The sequence below is a fragment of the Mesocricetus auratus genome, unplaced genomic scaffold (genome assembly GCF_017639785.1).
Source record: "Mesocricetus auratus isolate SY011 unplaced genomic scaffold, BCM_Maur_2.0 Super-Scaffold_100676, whole genome shotgun sequence".
Taxonomy (NCBI): Eukaryota; Metazoa; Chordata; class Mammalia; order Rodentia; family Cricetidae; genus Mesocricetus; species Mesocricetus auratus.
This window is the reverse complement of record NW_024429266.1, coordinates 52166324-52181152: the sequence shown is the minus strand read 5'-3', so window position 1 is coordinate 52181152 and position 14829 is coordinate 52166324. Positions and strand designations below refer to the sequence as shown.

General features: G+C 39.0%; 1 long non-coding RNA gene across 1 annotated transcript in view; it reads right to left on the bottom strand.

Annotated features, from left to right (window-relative positions):
* The window catches only part of LOC121136675, a 51650-nt gene that overhangs the window by 19983 nt on the left and 16838 nt on the right, over window positions 1–14829 (bottom strand). The gene's annotated exons all lie outside the window — the stretch shown is intronic.

The window sequence follows — 14829 nt, the reverse complement described above, 5'->3', positions numbered from 1 at the left end:
TTCACCATCCATGACTCCATCCATTTCATCACACTGCCTTCTTGTGGGAGGCTGGAAAAGCCATCCATGTCTTGGTGTACTTAGAAGAAAAAGAATTTTGACTCATATTTCTGAGCAAATGAATACTATTCCAGAAGTTGAGTATAAAATTACCATAGAGATGCTTCATTAATGCCTGGGAGTACATTATTGCTTTTTTCCACAATCTGGGCTAGAATAAATTATATATATGTACATATATATATATATAATTTACAATACATATTTTAAAAATTGTAATAGCAAAGACCTAGCTCATAGCAACTTAAACCAATAGGGATATATTGTTGTATATAATAACAACAGTAACAACAACAAAATCTTGAGTATAGAATAAGATACTTGTAGCAATCAAGAGATGCCCAAACACAATTCTCCCTCACCCACCTCACCCATTTTCTTTTCCCACTTCTAAGATTTTCCACCCCTACCTTCATCCTCAAGAAACCTCTTCAGTGTAACAAGATGCCCATCAGCATCTCTATCTTCATACGCTCTAAGGAAAAAGGACACTTATCCTTAAGACTTTCAGTAAGAATGTCACAATTATGTTTCACTGGCTTTGACTGACTGGGCTTAGTAGGACATGTGAACACTGATATACAAACCTGTGAGGTATTGGTATTGGACAAGGCCATATCACACGACTCTGCCCGCTAGAAATGCACATGGGGTTTAGGATATCACTCCAAGGAAAATAAGACTATTAATTACAGATGTTGTTTGGGTCAAACTACTGAAATTTTTAGATATAATTTCTACTGTTCATATATCCTCTAAAGTTTTGGACTCACCTTGATAATATCCATAAAGAAAGTAACTAGTGCTGCCTTTGGCTCTTTTGTTTTATCTGCTTCTCATTAGGTGGCACTCTGATTTAGCAAGACATGAAAACAAAGGGGTGATACTAGGGAAAAAAGGCATTCTAACATGAGCTGAAGTCAGAAATATTTTCATTGATGGCTAACTAGAATTTGTCTATAATTACTCCACCACAGCCCTGGAAATGAGTCACCAAGACTGAATATTTATAAGCTCCCTGACCTCAAAAACTTCAAAATCTTACATGGGGTCACCTAAGGAGACTGTGGAAAACTTCCATGCGACTTATTGGCAGATGATTTCAGTTCTTATTTCAACAAGCTTGGTATGCATGCCATCTGGTTCCTGGGAAAATTCTAGAGCATATTAACTGCTTGTGTGAGAGACAGTCCTGCCATTTAGTTGTAAATGATTGCACCTGCAAACGAAAAATAAGAAAGGGAACATGTCTTATCGTTTGCTCCCGGGCTCAGAGATTTGATGACACAATACTGCTGCTTCATTTGCTTTCAGACTCTGTGCCTGAACAGTCCAGCTGTTCTCCTGCGACTATTTTCAACATGCTGTGTGGTATACTAGTAAAGAGGCCTTTTAAGGGAAGATCTCAACAGTACTCAAGTGAAGACTGTACTGGTCTCTTTCCATTTCTTCAAGGCATTTCTGATGGTTTCACGATAAAATGAAAGTGTTTCTGATTTTTATTGTAACTCTTTAAAGAAGGATGCTTCAGGTAGGAGTGGTTTGGTGTGAATGGCCTGAGACATGGGCAGTAATCTAGCTTAAGATAAGGCAATGCACCCACCAGCAAGATCTCCCCATCGATTATCCCTTTTCACCTTCCCAGAGAGACAATGGTGACTCACTTGAGTTATCTAACCTCGAGTCTTTTACTGGGAGACTGATGTGCTTTAACAATTGAAAACGTTGTTACAAAGATGCCTTTTTATTACTGCAAGGCGATTGTGAATTCAACCTTTATTTTACTTGTAATATGCTGTGCATTGCCCTCAGTATTGCAAAGCAAGGTAAAGTTGATACAACAAACAGATGATGGGATTTAGTGTAGAGAGTTTATTTATATCCTAACTCCCCCAACTGGGTGGTCCTAGAAAAATTGTTTGCATTCCATAGCAGTTAGCTTTTCGAAGGGGATTAAGAGCAATTACCGCAGAGAAGATGGGAAGTTTCAATGAAATACTACACATGCAAGTGCTTAAACTAAACAAATGCTACTTGAATGTGTTGCCGCCATCTCAAGCACTGTGCAAGAACTCTGTTTTTCTACTCTTCTCACACTAATTGCACTGACCTACTGAATTCACAGCATGCACAAATGACTCCCAAGTGAGTAAATATTATTTTCACAATCAGGTTGCAAGCGCCCTGTGGGGAAGAAAGGGGCTTTCTTCACTTGTGAGTGCCAGACATTGAGAAAGAACCAATGGAAATAACTGTCAGCAGAATCCTACCCAATCACTGCATTTGATTCTTCCAAAACACAAGAGCACTTGCTAGGTAGTGAACTAAAGGTGTCTGTGTGCTGTGCTGCAACTGTTGGGACTGCCAGAGGAACTCTTTTCATTCAAAGAAGAATTCAGCTACACATGAGACACTGCTTCAGAAAACATGGAAATCAGAGACCCAGTAGATTGAATCAAGTCCAGGCAAGCTTTCTTTTTCTTTCTCTTTCTTTCTTTCTTTCTTTCTTTCTTTCTTTCTTTCTTTCTTTCTTTCTTTCTTTCTTTCTTTCTTTCTTTCTCTCTCTCTCTCTCTCTCTCTCTCTCTCTCTCTCTGTCCATCTTTCATTTAGAAACATGCTTGCTTCACATGTCAGTCCCAGCTCCCTCTCAGCCCACTACTCCCCCACTGCCAGTTCCCCCAGCCCCAGACCCAATCCCCACTCCATTCCCCAGGGAGGGTGAGGCCCTCCATGGGGGATCTCCAAAGTCTGTCATTTTTGTTCAGGGCAGGGCCTAGTCCCTCTCCCAAGAATCCAGGATGAGAGAGCATCACATATTGTGGAATGGGCACCCAAAGTCCATTCCTATGCCAGGGATAAATACTGATCTACTACCCAAGGCCCCATAGATTGCATAGGCCTCCTCACTGAAACCCACATTCAGGGTGTCTGGATTAGTCTCATGCTGACCTCCCAGCCATCAGTCTGGGGTCCAAGAGGTCCCCCTTGTTCAGGTCAAGTGTTTCTGTGGCTTAACCCAGTCCAGTCTTGACCTCTTTGCTTATCAGTCTTCCCTCTCTGTCACTGGATTCCAGGAGTTCAGTTCAGTGTTTAGCTGTGGGTGTCTGCCTCTGCCTCCATCAGTCACTAGATTAAGTTTCTGTTTTCTAGACTCTTTGGCAGTGAGATTGCAGGTTGGCACTCCACTGATCCATGTCTAAAATCCATATATGAGTGAGTACATTTTCTGGATAGATATCACTTGCCAAAATTAAATCAAGAACAGATATGCAATTTACATAGATCTATAACCCCTAAGGAAATAGAAGCAGTCATAAAAAGTCTCACAACCAAAAAAAAAAAAAAAAAAAAAAGAAGTCCAGGTCCAGATGGCCTCAGTGCAGAATTCTACCAGAAATTCAAAGAAGGATCTTTGCCAAACTCTTTCTATGAGGCTTCAATAACCTTGATACTGAAGCCACACAAAGACACAACTAAGAAAGAGAACTTTAGACTAATATCCCCCATGAACATTGATGCAAAAATACTCAATCAAATACTGGCAAATCGGATCTAAGAACACATCAGAAAACTCATCCACCATGATCAAGTAGGCTTCATCCCAGGCATGCAGGGATGGTTAAACTTATGAAAATCCATCAATGTAACCCACCATATAAACAAGCTGAGAAACAAAAATCACATGATCATCTCACTAGATGCTGAAAAAACTTTTAACAAAATCTGACACCCCTTCATGATAAAGGTTCTGGAGCGATCAGGAATAACAGGGACATAACTAAACATAATAAAAGCTATATACAGCAAACCAACAGCCAATATCAACTAAATGAGCAGAAACTCAACGCGACTCCTCTACAATCAGTTACAAGACAAGGCTGTCCACTCTCTTCCTACTTCTTCAATATTGTGCTTTAAGTTCTGGCTAGAGCAGTGAGACAACAAAAGGAGATCAAGGGAATAAATATTGAAAAGGAAGAGGTCAAACTTACACTATTTGCAGGTGATATGATAGTTTACATAAGTGATCCAAATAAAAAAAGAACCGTACCAGGGAACACCTACGGCTGATAAATACCTTCAGCAAAGTGTCAGGATACAAGATCAACTCAAGACAATCAGTAGCCCTACTATATGCAGATGACAAAAGGGCTGAGAAAGAAATCAGAGAAACATCGCCCTTTACAATAGCCACAAACAACATAAAATACCTTGGAGTGATGCTAACCAAACAAATGAAAGACATGTATCACAAGAACTTTGAGTCTTTACAGAAAAAAATTAAAGAAGACACCAGAAAAATGCTCTTGGATAGGTAGGATCAACATAGTAAAATTGGCAGTCTTGCCAAAAACAATCTACAGATCCAATGCAATCCCCATTAAAATCCCAGAACAGACCTTGAAAGAACAATTCTCAAATTTATATGGAAAAAACAAAAGACCCAGGATAACCAAAACAATCCTGTTCAACAAGGCAACATTCTGAGGCATCACCATATAACTTAAAGCTGTATTACAGAGTTATAGTCCTGAAAACAGCTTGGTATTGGTACACAAATAGACAGATAGACCAAAGGAATAGAATTGAACACTCTCCCCCCCCCCGACATTAACCCATGCACATATGAACACCTGACTTTTGACAAAGAAGCTAAAATTATGCAATGGAAAAAAGAAAGCATCTTCAACAAATGGTACTGGCATAACTGGATGCTGGCATGTAGAAGAATGCAGATAGATTCATAACTACCACAATGCACAAAACTTAAATTCAAATGGATCATAGGCCTTAACTTAAATGGAGCCACACTGAACCTCTTAGAAGAGAAAGTGGGAGGTACCCTTGAACGAATTGGTACAGGAGACCACTTCCTGAACATAACTCCAGTAACACAGACAGTGAGGACAACAATTAATACATGAGAGCTCCTGAAACAGAGAAGCATCTGTAAGGCAAAGAACACAGTCAGCAAAACAAAAAGGCAGTCCACAGAATGAGAAAAGATATTCACTAACCCCACATCTGACAGAGGGCTGATCTCCAAAATTTACAAAGAACTCAAGAAGCTACTCTCCAAGACACCAAGGACCCAATTAAAAAGTGGGGTACAGAACTAAACAGAGAGTTCTCAGTAGAGGTGTCTAAAATGGCTGAGAGACACTTAAGAAAGTGCTCAACATCCCCAGCCATAAGGGAAATGCAAATCAAAATAACTCTGAGATACCATCTTACTCCTGTCAGAATGGCTAAAATCAAAAACTCCAATGACAGTTTATGCTGGAGAGGATGTGGAGAAAGGGGAACACTCCTCCAATCCTGGTGGAAGTGCAAACTCATACAGCCACTTTGAAAATCAGTATGGAGATTCCTCAGAAAAATGGGAATCAGCCTACCACAAGACTCAGCAATTCAACAGGCATACACCAAAAAGATGCACATTCATACAAGGATGTCTGTTCCACTATATTCATAGCAGCATTATTCCTAATAGCCAGAACCTGGAAGCAACCTAGATGCCCTCAACTGAAGAGTGGATAGGGAACATGTGTTACATTTACACAATGGAGTACTATTCAGCGGAAAAAAAAATGAAATTTGCAGGCAAATGGATGACACTAGAAGATACCATCCTGAGTGAGGTAACCCGGTCACAAAAAGAGAAACATGGTATGTATTAACTCATATATGGATTTTAGATATGTATCAGGGGAGTGCCAGCATACAATCCCACTTCCAGTGTCTGGGAAACAGAACCTTTACCCAGTGACTGATGGAAGCAGAGGCAGACACCCACACCTAAACACTGAACTGCACTCCTGGAATCCAGTGACCGAGAGAGAGGACAGATGAGCAAAGGGTTCAAGACTGGGTTGGTTTAACAAACAGAAACGGTTGACCTCAACAAGGGGGAGATGTTGGACCTCAGATGAGTGGAAAGCATGAGACTGATCCAGATCCTTTGAATGTGGGTGTCAGTGAGGAGGCCTAGGCAATCTATGGGGCTTTGGGTTGTTTTTATCCCTGGCATACAAATGGACTTTGGCTGCCCATCCCACAATGAGGGATGCTCTCTCAACCTAGACCCTTGGGTGAAGGCCTAGACCCTGCCCTGAATGAAATGGCAGACTCTGGAGATCCTCCATGGAGGACCTCACCCTCCCGTGGATCAGAGTGGCAATAGGGTGGGGGCCTGGTTGGGGTGGAGGAGGGGAGGGAGAGGGAGCTGGGATTGACATGTGAAGCAAGCTTGTTTCTAACTTAATAAAAAAAGGAAGAAAAAAAAACCCCACCACTTGATAGCTTACACTTAGGATCAATTATATATTTTTTCAATGTTTTACCCTCAAAATGTTTCATATTAATTACTAAAATGTGTCTTATTAAAATATATTGTAGAGAGATTATCCTCCCCTGGGAAGAATTAGTTAATTTGCACTAATGATGTTTTGATTAAGCGAATTTCTTTCTTACTGAATTCATGTGGTTTTCGTAAAATTGTTTAATATTTGAACATCGAATTGCATCTTATTCATCAGAGCTGGGGTCAGACTTTGTGATGTAAATGTGGTTGCTCTTGGAAACATTATTTAAATAAGTTTTAGGTTATTTCCCAGGTTTGTGAAGGTTAAGGAACTAAAACTCAGCCCTGACTCCTGAGAGAAGAGACATACCTATGTGGATTTGCAATGTTCTACTAGCATGAAGTCCTGTCAGGGGACATAATCACTTTGCTACTCTGAGGTCTTTAATATTTTATGCATTGTTCTTTTCTCCGGTAAGAAAATATTTTTCTCCACTTCAAAAAAAACAAAACAAAAGAAAAAACATTTCTTTTAAGAACATGTAGCCAAAAATAATCACTTATGTTCCAGTTAGTAAGAGTTGACCAAAAGTACAAAAGAGTTTTTATAAGGAAAATAATTTACCATAATTTATAAACAACTCATTTTCTTGAGTTTTATGTTTATATTGGGGTTCGTTTTAAATAATAGTGATTTGGAATTTAGAAGTTTTCAAATAATTCTTTATATAAAAACTCTCATCTATTTAATATTGATTTTAGTCCTTTATCTGTTTCTGCTTAAGAGTATGATTCTCTTATTTTATTTTTATATATTATTATGATTCCTTAAGAGCCTGTTTTTTGTGTGTGTACACATGCGCACGTGTGTGTGTGTGTGTGTGTGTGTGCTGGTACGTTTATTTTTTTATTTAGAAACAATCATTTTACATATCAATTCCCCCATTTCCTCTCCCTCCCACACCCCACTTGCTCCCCAAGGATGGTGAGGCTTTCCATGGAGGATCATCAAAGTCTGTCACATCATTTGGGGGAGGGTTTAGGCCCTCCTCCATGTATCTGGGCTGAAATAGTATCCCTCCATAGGGATTGGGCACCCTAAATCCGTGTGTGCACTAGGGATAAATACTGGTTCCACTGTTAGAGGAGGCCCCATAGACTGCCCAGGCTTCCTAACTGGCACCCACACTCAGAGGATTTGGATCAGTCCAAAGCTGGTTCCCCAGCTTTATGAGTGGTGTCTGTGTGCTCTCACTAGGTCAGGTCAGCTGGTTCTGTAGGTTTCTCCAGCATGGTTTTTGACTCCTTTGCTTATCACTCTACTTTCTTTACACCTGGGTTCTAGGAGTATGGCTCAGTACTAAGCTGTGGGTGCATGCTTCTGCTTTGATCAGCTACTGGATAAGGCTCTAGGATGGCAATTAAGGTAGTTATCAATCTCATTATAGGGAAAGGGCATCAGAGGCAGCCTCTCCACTTCTGCCTAAATTCTTAGTTGGGGTCATCTTTGTGGATCTCTGAACATATCCTTACTGCCAGATTTCTCTTTAAACCTATACTGGCTCCCTCTATTATGGAATCTCTTTTCTTGCTCTGCTCTATTCCTCCCCTGTCTCAGCCTTCCTGCCTGTTTGTTTTTAATGAGAGACAGAAAAGGAGTGGATCCAGATGGGAGGTAAGGTGAAGAGGACCTGGGGGGATTAGAGGGAGCAGAAACTGTAATCAGGATACATTATTTGAGAAAAAACTCTATTGTCAATAAATGCAGCAATATAAAGTTCTGGACCCTATCCTTGAAGGCGAGTGTAATTATATCACTAGACCCAAGACAAATGATAAATGGGTGTTTATGGGGAACAATTATACAGAAAAATACAAAGAACTGCCGGAGCATTTCCCTGCTCTTCCTACTGGATCTGCTGACCCACCAGAAAGAGTATGCCAAGGAAAGCCAAGCCTCAAACTCCTATCTTTCTCTTTGTCTGCCTGAAGTCACACCCAAAGGGGTGTGTCCACCCTTTCAGTTCCCCAGACCAGATGCCTACATATCCTCCCTCCCCAGCAAAAGGAATAGGATTGTCTAATTTTCCACTCCATAGACATGCTATCCTGAACTTTCATTTTGCCTGCTATAGGAATGCAATCCCAGTTTCTGATTTTGTCCCCAGATGAGGACTGGGGCAGTGGACTGGATAAAAGGAAAGGAGTGACCGAGGAATGGGTGATGGTGGAGTGCCCTTCTGTATATATGTTTCCAGGCAGGAAGTATGGGTGGAGCTACAAGATGAGGAGAATTCTGGGGAGAGGATTCAGAGAGTTTCTGCCCTGACTTCCTTCAGTGATGAAACAGCAATGTGGTAGTATAAACCAAAGAAACCCTTAGTCATGGCAATAGAAACCCTAAGACAGAACCCAATAGCCACATGACTTCCTCTTTTCGTTATAACTTTTAGAGCAGGACAGTGTGGATCTTCTCTGACTTAGACTGTCAGCTTTCTCCTATTAATTCCTTGAGGCCTGAATAGCAATCTAACACTAACTGAACATTTAGGATGCACACTCAGAAGTCCAGATGATGCCTGGCTACTGGGGTTATTGATGTAGGCTTGAGTGGGAAATGGTAGATTTTCAGGAGCACATGAGGAGGAAGATGCCCAGAGAAGCACTCAGAGAAGCACACAGAAAGCATATCCTATGTACTTGGGTGTGATTTATGCTTCTTTCTTTCATGTCTTTGGTCTCTCTTCCTTCCTATCTGCACTGACTATGTCCTACCTTAAGCCAGAGACATCCTGTGGTCCAAGATACTCCTCACAGGCTATAACTATCATTGTGAGAATTCATCATCAGCAGACAAGAACAAAGTCCCTTCTGGTTTTGAATGGAATGTATATTGATGCCATCTGTGGTGGTTTGAATGAAAATGATCCCCACAGACTCATAGGGAGTGGCATTACTGGTGGGGTGGCCTTTGTGGAGGAAGTGTATCACTAGGGTGGGCTTTGAGATTTCAGAAACTCAATCCAGGCCCAGTGTCCTCTCTGTTGCTACCTGCTGATCTAGACATGGACCTCTCAGCTACCTCCCAGCATCATGTCTGCCTGAGTGCCACCGTGCTTCCCTTCATGATGATAATGGACAGAATCTTTGAATCTATTAGCCAGCCCCAATTAAATATTCTCCTTTAAAAGTGTTGCTGTGGTCATGGTATCTCTTCATAGCCATAGAAACCCAACTAAGATATTATCTTACCTGGGATAGATCCCAGTACTTCTCTTTAATTAAACTTCTCTGAAAGAAGCCCATATCTTACTTCCAGGGACACACTTTGATTTGAGTTCCCACATGGCCTTATTTATTACTATCTTACTCATCATTTGTTGACTCACACAGTACCAGTCCTGTTTCAGCACCATTGATGTCAGTGACATGAACAGTTGAATTTAACTATGAAGACCCAGAGACACATCTTAACACAAAGACAGTAAGAGCATCCTTTGCTGGTAATCTGAACCTTTTATCTTATTACAATCTTACAGGTTATTAGCTACAGATAAGAAAAAGGAACCATTTAGCATGGCTTCAATGGCGTTTTACAATCTTTGGACTTTCATCTCTCTGCTCTTAACTTGAAAAATTTGGACACTGTTGAACATTTCTTTCTCCTTTTTCTGGCCCTTTGTACATATAGTTGCCTTTGCTTCTAGGCTTTTCGGTCATATATGTCCTGGTTAAGTCTTCCCCTGTAGAGCAACTTAGATTTATTTCCTTTGACAAGTGGACGATTGGTTTTCACAGGAAGATAAGCACCACACTGCAGTGCCCCTGGCAGAAGAGCTTGTTATGATGTATCACCTCACAATCTCACCACCTACTTTCTCTTCCTCTCTTGATTATGCATCCTTTTATGGGAGGTGATGTTGTACCTGTGGCTTTTAGCTATTTGCTTGTGCAGTTGAAACTGGCGGTCTCTAAGTCTCCCTGGGTTAAAAAAAGTGCAGCTTTATCAGTGAGTCCCAGTGAAATGAATGGTCTTAAGACTGAAAAAGGAACTTTAGGGGAGTTTTACTCTAAATTGTAATTCTCAGCTGTAGAGAACTATTAACTATTGACTAAATCATCAATAATTTGCTAAGGCTCCCCTCCTTTGATGCATAGCCTTTGGAAAAATAATTTGCTAATGAAAGATGCCCAAGAAAAGAAGAAAGGATGGCCAGTGAGCACGGATTAAACTTGACTACTGTTACTGATTTATTCATTATTTGAAGCAGTCGAACAGTGGGTGATGTTAAACTGAATGTAAAGCTAAAACCACCAAATAGCTTAAGGAGAATGACTTGAGTAGTGATAGTGATGGTCACGAGCAATAAACAGTAAGATTTATTAATTGCTTTGGGAGAAGTCTCATCCTTCAAGCTTCATTTTATAAATATAGACTCCCATTCTATATTTCTCCAAGGGATAAATCCAAGGCATGAAATAATACATTAATTTGGTCACTTTCATACTAAATGACTAACCTGAAATTTTTGGGGCACAATGACTGTATTAATCCTATCCAATATCTTATTCATTCATTATTTGAGTTTTCTATAATCTATGCTTCCAATGTACTGTTTTCTGATCTGGCTGTTTCTTGTTTGGGGGGAAAGGCAACTATTTTATTTATTTTAAATATGTATTTATTGGGACTGTAGGGGCATCTCTATAGTTAAGAGCAATTACTTCTTGACCATAAGTATAAGAGTTCAGATCCCAATACCCACATTGGCTGACTCATAAAATGCTCCTAACTCCAACTCCAACTCCCTTTATGGCCTCCATCATCACCTATGCATATGTGCATATTTTTACACAGACACACATGCACATGGATAAAATGAAAATAAAATCTTAAAAATATGTGTATGTTAGGACTGAGCATGATGGCAAACCCCTTTAGCCCCAGCACTAAGGAGACAGAAGCAGTGAATCTCTGTGAGTTTGAGGCTAGCCTGGTCAACACAGTGAGTTCTAGGCTAGTCAGGGCTACAGATTGAGACCCTGTCTCAGGATACAAGTGTTTCTTTTATGCTGATCATCAGTGACAGGTCTACTCCTTGATATTCCATAAACAGATCAATGTATCTTTACTTATGATATTTCACTTATTTGTCACAGCTGTCATTATTATGGTTGAGCATAGTTATTATTGGGATTAGTGTTCTACATTTTATACTTCTCTTTGAACTGGTGCACATAAGTAACATATCAACAACACACTATAATTCTTCACAGCCTGTTTCTCCTAATTCATAGTAACAAATCACATTATCATTATATCACCATCATCACTCTGTTAGTATCTGCATCCCACTGTTAGCTCAGATGGGACTCCCTCTAAATCAAACCACTTAAGTTTCCATATGGTGATGCTGAGCTACATGATGTCATCCTACATTTTAGGCTCTGAGGCAAAGCTGTCTTCCAGAAGGCATGAATTCAACAGAAATGCTGATCATGGTTTGTATGAATTGTTCACAAGTTCCATGAAAAACCTGTGTTTTGTCTTTCTTACAATTGATGATCAACTTCTGTAGGGGTTGTGAGTTTTGTGCTTCCTTATTTCAACTTGATGGATTTTAGAAAGTAAATCCAATATCTGACCAAACCATTTTCTACTTCATCACTGCCAAAGTTTGGTTTCCTAACAGTCTACATCATCTCGTCCTATCCTCTCACACAGCAGTTACTATTTTCATCTTTGCTCTTAGCCTTTCATCACTCACATTTTATAATGACTGTGTCACTTGGTAACAGGAAATAAAAAAAGAAGTGTGCTTTCTCTATCTTGTACAGTTACATTTGGAGGGCTACAAGCAAGGGTTTTTACATTTATTGTTATCATATTTCTTCTTGTTACATTTGACTCATTGCTGGTCTACACTGATGGTACTTAGTCTGATTTGTAACACAGCCCATCCCATATATAATGCATTTCAGACAATTAAATGAGGAAATCAAAATGCAGATTTATTTAGCATCTTACCCAACATGGATTTATATTCATTCTATCAAGGTTGGCTCATTCTTTGTCATATGAAAGTCACTGAGGTTGACAGAAAAGTGAGAAGCAAAATATTAAACATGTAAGTGTTTCTTTGTGTGGTTCCTTATCAGTGATGAACAGCCAGCTGCATTTTACATGAATATCTTTTTGTTACTGTCTCACTATTCCTTTATTTTCTTCCCTGAAGTTAACAATTAACTATGCTTTCCTTATTTGTTTACTTGTTTATTGCCTTTATTTTCCACTGAAATGAAATTCATGAAGGAATCTTAAAAATATTCTTTTCTGGTTTTCCCCCAAAGGAGCATCAGTTCATTATTATTTAAAATGTATTAGCCCTAAGCTGTACTTCCTTTCCTCATAAATTCTTGTAGAATACATTCACACTGGGATTGGTGGGTCTCATCATTGTCTCTTTCTTAGCAGTGGTAAGGTTTCACTTACCATGAGCTCCTGTCCATCATTTGACATGTAAAACAATCTTGTTTCTAATTTAAATAAATTAATAAAAAAGAATAGCAAGTACTGTTAACCACTGAGCCTTATGCAACTTTTTGAAAAAAATTCATTTAGGGTCTGTTGTGAGTATTATGTCATTTTCCTTTTTCCCTTTTGGTAAAAATTTGATGGAAGAAGGCAAAATACTAATATTGGCAAAATGTTCAGTGTTGTGTCATTATAGTGTTTTCTGGTCGCTGTATCTGGTTATTATAGACAAAGCCCGAACAGTCCAATGCTTCCTCATTATTGTCATCCTTCCACCCGCTCTACGGGAATCTGTTACTAGGTATGCCACTGGACCTCTGTACCTGGCTCTGCTGATGCTAGTAGCACCATTAAGGTTGCTCTTTGCTTGAGGAGATTCGGGCACTGTTAATGCTGTACTTACTGATGTTTCATTGAAGTGAGTCAAGTCCTTACGATCCAGCTAAGGTATCCTTTCTTTCATAGTGACCATCTTGCTGCTGTATCTTTTGCTGGTGTGTTAGAAAGTTTACAGTTGGTATGGCCATCAGCTGGGTCCTAAATCTGACATTTTGTTTTAGTTTTTCCCATTTCTCACATTCTTTTTGCTTCTCAATTTTAATCTTTTCTCCCTTTATATCTTTTAAATTTTTATTATAATAAAAAGGTCTTCATATTTCCTTCACATACAGTGAGAAATACTATAATTGTGCTCACATCAAATGGAATGGAGAACGCTGGGAGGAGAGATCAAGCTTATTTATTTGACCCACATGCCCACTCCTTTTGTTGCAAATTTATCTTGTTTTAATTTTAAAAATCAGTCCATTTCTATTCTCTAATGTCTTTTAGTCTTTGTAAACTACAGAATTACTGGGTACATTGTTCCTACTTGTCAGTGATCTAACAGTGTCTGAAAGCCTCTTTCATTTCTCAGTCTTAGGTGGCTTCACTGGTATTTTCTGCAAACATTTAAAGAGTTAACAGCAATCCTTCCTTAACCCCTCAGAAAAACAAAAAGAAGGAGTACTCAATGACTCATGCTATGAGGACAGAATATTTTTATGTGAAAACCAGGAAATAGCATACCAATGAATGATAAGCACATAGCTATAATTTTTGTAACTATAGACAGAAAAATTCCTAATCAAATACTTGTAAACCAAATACAGCAGTGTAAAAAAGAAAACCATCCTTCATGGTCCAATGAGATTTATTCTGTGCTGATTTAGCATGGAAATTCTACCACTGCAATTAGGCTAATATTAGAAGCAAAAGACTCAGTTGGAAATGAAAAAAGGAAAAGAAATAATCTCTACTGGTAATGACATGATCTAGTTGATAGCAGATCCTAAGAAATCCATTTAATAAACTATTAGATTTAACAAGAAAGTCATGCAGTATTTCAGGGCACAAGACTTAGTCCTAAAAATAAATTGTATTTCTATAGACAGACTATTAGTGAACAACCTGAAAACAATAGTAAGAAAGCCATTCAATTTCACATATCATCATGATGAATAAGGCACTTAGGAAAACATTTTATGAAAGAAGTACAGTATTTGCACTTAGAAACTACAGATCACTGTGGGTTGGAATGGTAGCAGATGTACGGGAATGGAAAAATCTTTATTCCTAGATTAGAAGATGTAGTCATTACCCTGTATCCGGCTGAGAGTCAATGTAATCCCAAACAACATTGCAGTTTCTTTTTGTCTTTAAGCTTTAAAACTGTTCCTAAAATTCATACGGAAATGGAAATGTCCCAGAATATTCTAAAGAATCTTAAAAGAACAGGATTATAGAACTCACACTTTGTAATTTCAAAATGTTCTACATAGGGAAAATAAGTCAAAATGCTACTAGATCCAAAATAGACTTTGAAAAGTTGATGGAGAATCTTGTTTGTTAACTTGATCACATATGAAATCAACTAAAATCCATATATAT